This window comes from Sapajus apella, unplaced genomic scaffold, assembly GCF_009761245.1.
Source record: "Sapajus apella isolate SASKATOON/1434 unplaced genomic scaffold, GSC_monkey_1.0 scaffold949, whole genome shotgun sequence".
Classification (NCBI taxonomy): domain Eukaryota; kingdom Metazoa; phylum Chordata; class Mammalia; order Primates; family Cebidae; genus Sapajus; species Sapajus apella.
In genome coordinates, this window is record NW_022437875.1 from 1 (window position 1) to 4,874 (window position 4,874).

The 4,874-nt window shown below is 40.4% G+C and overlaps 1 pseudogene; it reads left to right on the top strand.

Moving 5' to 3' along the window:
• Positions 1-6: 6 nt before the first annotated feature.
• Positions 7-641, top strand: LOC116546477 (annotated as a pseudogene).
• Positions 642-4,874: the final 4,233 nt, after the last annotated feature.

Sequence of the window (4,874 nt, forward strand, 5' to 3'; positions counted from 1 at the left end):
TAATTACTTTAAATATAAATGGTGTAAACACACAAATTAAAAGGCAAGGATTGGCAGCGTGGGGAAAAAAAAATGGGAGCAGTGTGAAGAAGAGGCAAGAACGCCCCCCGGACCGACCAAAGCCCACGCGCTGCTGCATCCCGCGCCCAGTGCCTGCATCCCGCCGCCGTGGCCACCATGCCCAAGAGAAAGGCTGGAGGGCATGCTACAGGAGATAACGCCAAGGTGAAGGACGAACCACAAGGAAGATCCGCGAGGTTGTCTGCTAAACCTGCTCCTCCAAAGCCAGAGCCCAAGCCTAAAAAGGCCCCTGCAAAGAAGGGAGAGAAGGTACCAAAGGGAAAGAGGGAAAAGCTGATGCTGGCAAGGAGGGGAATAACCCTGCAGAAGATGGAGATGCCAAAACAGACCAGCACAGAAAGCTGAAGGTGCTGGAGATGCCAAGTGTAGTGTATACACTTTTATAATTGTGTACTTCTGATGACTGTACAATTTGAAATACTATTTTTTATCAAGTTTTATAAAAATGCAGAATTTTTTTTTAAGCTATGTTGTTAGCACACAGAACACATCATTGTTGTTTTGGGGGAAGGGGCATATGTCACTAATAGACTGTCTCCAAGGCTGGATTGATATGGGGAAAACACCTTTCCCTTCTAGTTTTGAGAGACTTCCTTCCTTGTGGCTCCCAGGAGGAGGGATTCCCTGACTTTGACACACATAACAACCTTGGCACAAGCCTTAGGATAGGGAAAAACAAATTCGTCTTTATGTCCTCTTCTCCCTTTCCATCTTTCAGCATAGACTTAACACCCTTAAACTCAGACATCTGTTGGAACCTGAGCCCCAATCATTAGTTACCAGTGTGTCAAGCAATCTGGACTTTCCAGTGATGCCACTGAGATGGCACCTGTCAAAAGAGTGGTGGTTCCATTGCTAGATTGTGGATCTTCAGATAAATTCTGCCATTTTCATTTCACTTCCTGAAAGTCAGGGTCGGCTCGTGAAAAGCTGTTAAACAACATGCTAAATGTGAAATGTCAACCCTCACTCTAAACCTTCCCTGTTCAGAGCATCAGATGAAAACTTCATCGGGTTTTACAGTGGCTTTCTGATTTTTGGTAGTCCATCAGAGAAGGGAGTTTGAAAGTTGTTGTGTACTGTTAATGACTGTCTGCCCATGTCCTGCCTGAAATATCATGATTGTTTATGGAAAGTATCTTTAATAAAGCTGGATACAATTTGGCTTGGGGAAAAAAATCGAAACTATATGCAGTTTAAAAGAAATTCATTTAGTTTCAAGGTGTCTTTCGAATTAAACGTGCACTTACCACACAACCCAGCAACGGCACTTTCTGCACATTTATCCCAGAGAATGGAAAATGTATGCCCATACAAAAACATTTACACAGATGTTCATAGAAGTTTTATTTTTAATAGCCAAAACCTGGAAACAATTTGGATATCATTCAATGGGTAAACATTTAGAAACTGTGGTACATCCATGCCAAAGAACACTACTCAGCAATAAAAAAGAGTGAACTATGGACACGATAACTTGGAAGACTCTCCAGAGACATACCATGAGTGGGGTCTGCAGGGGAGACAATCCCAGATGGTTACATACTGTATGATTCCATTAAACACTTGAAATGACAGAATTATAGAAATGTAGGACAGACTAGTATCAGCAATGTGGGCTAGAGGAGATACTAGGGAAGTACATGTGATTCTAAAAGGAGAACAATACGTTGAAAGTATTCTGTATCTTGATTGTGGTGGTGGGCAAATGCATCTATACACATGATAAAAATCACCTAGCACCCCCCACACATTCATACATCTGGGTACCAGGAAAACCAGGTGGATTATATCAGAAACAATATTCTGGCTGTGATATTGCACTATGGTTTCATACAATGCTACCTTTAGGAGAATCTGCAGAAAAGGTTACTTCTTACAACTGCTTATGGCTTACATTTTTTGGTTATACGTAATTTTCTATAGTGAGCAATAGACAGCTATTGTTTCTGCCTGCCCAATATCCATTCCCTCTTCTGTAAAGAATGCTCAATTTTGGCTGGGCATGGTGGCTCATGCCTATAATCCCAGCACGTTGGAAGGCTGAGGGAGGCAGATCACTTGAGGATAGGAGTTCAAGACCAGCCCGACCAACATAGTGAAACCCCGTCTTTATTAAAAATACAAAAAATTAGCTGGGTGTGGTGATGTGCACCTGTAATCCCAGTTACTTGGGTGGCTAAGGCAGGAAAATTGCTTGAACCCAGGAGGCAGAGGTTGCAGTGAGCTGAGATTGTACCAACACACTCCAGTCTCAGCAACAGAGCAAGACTATGTCTTAAAAAAAAAAAAAAAAGAATGCTTACTTTTGCTTTGGGGAACTATGTCCTACCCTACTGGAAGCAGTCTTATTAAGACGGTCCATCAAGACGTCTTACCATTCCTGGGCATTGGGCCAACAAGTTCACTCTTCCTTAAAGTTTAACCTTGAGCAGAGTAGACAATGACTAATTTAGCCCAGGTGGAATGTCTTGATGAGACTAGGCATTAGTTCTACCTACCTGATCTATGAAGCTGCCTTCCTTCTCCTAATTTCAAAGCCTGTTTCTTGCTTTGAGTCTGAGTCTTGCCTTTACCTCCACATTCTCCAAATAAACCTCATTTTGCTTAAGTATTTGCATTTGGTTCCTATCGTTTGCACTTAAACAACCCAATCAATGGCCAGGCCTGGTGGCTTACTCTTGTAATCTCAGCACTTTGGGAGGATGAGGCGGGACTTCCTTGACTTGAGGTCAGGAAGTCGAGACCAGCCTAGCCAACATGGTAAAATCCTGTCTCTACTAAAAATGCAGAAATTAGCTAGGAGTGGTGGCAGATGACTGTAATCCCACCTACTCGGGTGGCTGAGGCAGGGGAATCACTTGAAACCTGGGAGGTAGAGGTTGCAGTGAGCCGAGATCGTGCAACTGCACTCCAGTGAGCTGAGATTGTGCAACTGACAGGGCAAGACTCTGTCTCCAAAAAAATAAGTAAATACGCTCCCTTCAAACAAAATAACACAAAACAAAAATTTACCTAGTTTTTGATTTTTAATTATAATTTTAACTTGGTAAGACCTTAATTAAGCTTTCATCCACAAACTCTTGCTTACAATAAATAGGTTCTTACAAATGAACTTAATGAACTACAGATTTAACTAGAGTTAAAAAGACTAATTAAACTCTAACTATAACTCAAGCATGCCATGTCCACATAACATTGAAATACATGGACATGACTGTTGGCCTCAAGTCTCACAGGCAAGTTAGACAATAATATAACACGGGAGCTGCTATGGCGGAGACAAATCTAAAAGGCCACGCCCACACACAAAAGGCCAATTCAGTAAAGGATCCAGACTATGATGTTCAACCCATTCTGCCCTGGCTTTAAGTATCATGGCCCTAGAGGATTTCCCAATTTTTTTTTTTTTTTTTTTTTTTGAGATGGAGTCTGGCTCTGTTGGGCAGGCTGGAGTGCAGTGGAACGATCTCAGCTCACTGCAACCTCTGCCTCCCAGGTTCAAGCAATTCTCCTGTCTCAGCCTCCCAAGTAGCTGGGACTACAGGTGCCCAACACCCTGCCTGGCTAATTTTTGTATTTTTTTAGTAGAGATGGGGTTTCACCATTGGTCAGGCTGGTCTCGAACTCCTGACCTCAGGTGATCCATTCACCTTGGCCTCCCAAAGTGCTGGGATTACAGGTGTGAGCTCCCATGCCTGGCCAATATACCAATATTTTATCTAAATTAGAGCATAAACATACATTTTCAGTCTTACAGCTATAAAGCAAACGTTAATATACACTTTTCCAGTCTATTAAATATTTTTATTATTAATCTGCAAAATACTTGGTATCCCAATGCTATTATAAGTCAAATGTTGATTTTAATAAATTTTAATGTAGATTAGATTTCTAAACTTATGATCAAACAATGAATACAAACTGCAAGAACCAAAAAAAGCACACTTAATGAATAAACATTAACATAATGATATTGATATTACTTAGTTTCTGGACAGTTATTTAGTTTTATAAAGTAAAATTCATGCATCCAAAGGTAAGTTAAATTTATAAAAGTGTGCTTTATAATTGCATAATACTTCTTTAGAATAAAGTAATACTTCTTTCCTTCTGGAATTGGAATGCAGTGCAGGAAAATGAAAGAAGGAAAAAAAAAAAAGCTTTTTTCTTACAAAGCAATAATAAAGCCCAAAGCTAAACTGTCCCTTCCCCTCCCAGCAATATCCTCAATTCCCCAAATTAGCAGCCCCTCATTATGCTACATAAAACATTAATTTCTTCATTAAAATTTACAAGTTAGCCCAAAAATCATACCAAAATATATCTAACAATACACAAATTTAGCTAAATAGTCTAAAATGCTTCAGAAAACAGTTGCAGTAATTTGATTATGTAACAGAGTAAAACTGTTAGGGCAATTTACAGTTAAATGTGAATACAATGAATACTTCCCATTCTTTAATATTCTTCCCATGCATTTCAATGTCAAGGAGCCATCATAAAGCCATCAGCTATGGACTTATGGTTTATGAGCTTCCCTGTGACCCATAATAGAGCTCTTGAGGATTTGAATTACAATGGATAAGAATACTCTTTTCTGTCAAGACCCAAGCACTTTGTTGTCATTTTTTCATTATTAATCCTTCTTGACATCCCTACCAGGTTTGTGAACCTCAAAGCAGATTGCAACTAATAGATAGGGAAGATGGCTGGGCACAGTGGCTCATGCCCAGGCCAAAGCAGAATTGCTTGAGCCCAAGAGTTCAAGATCAGCCTGAGCAACGCAGTGA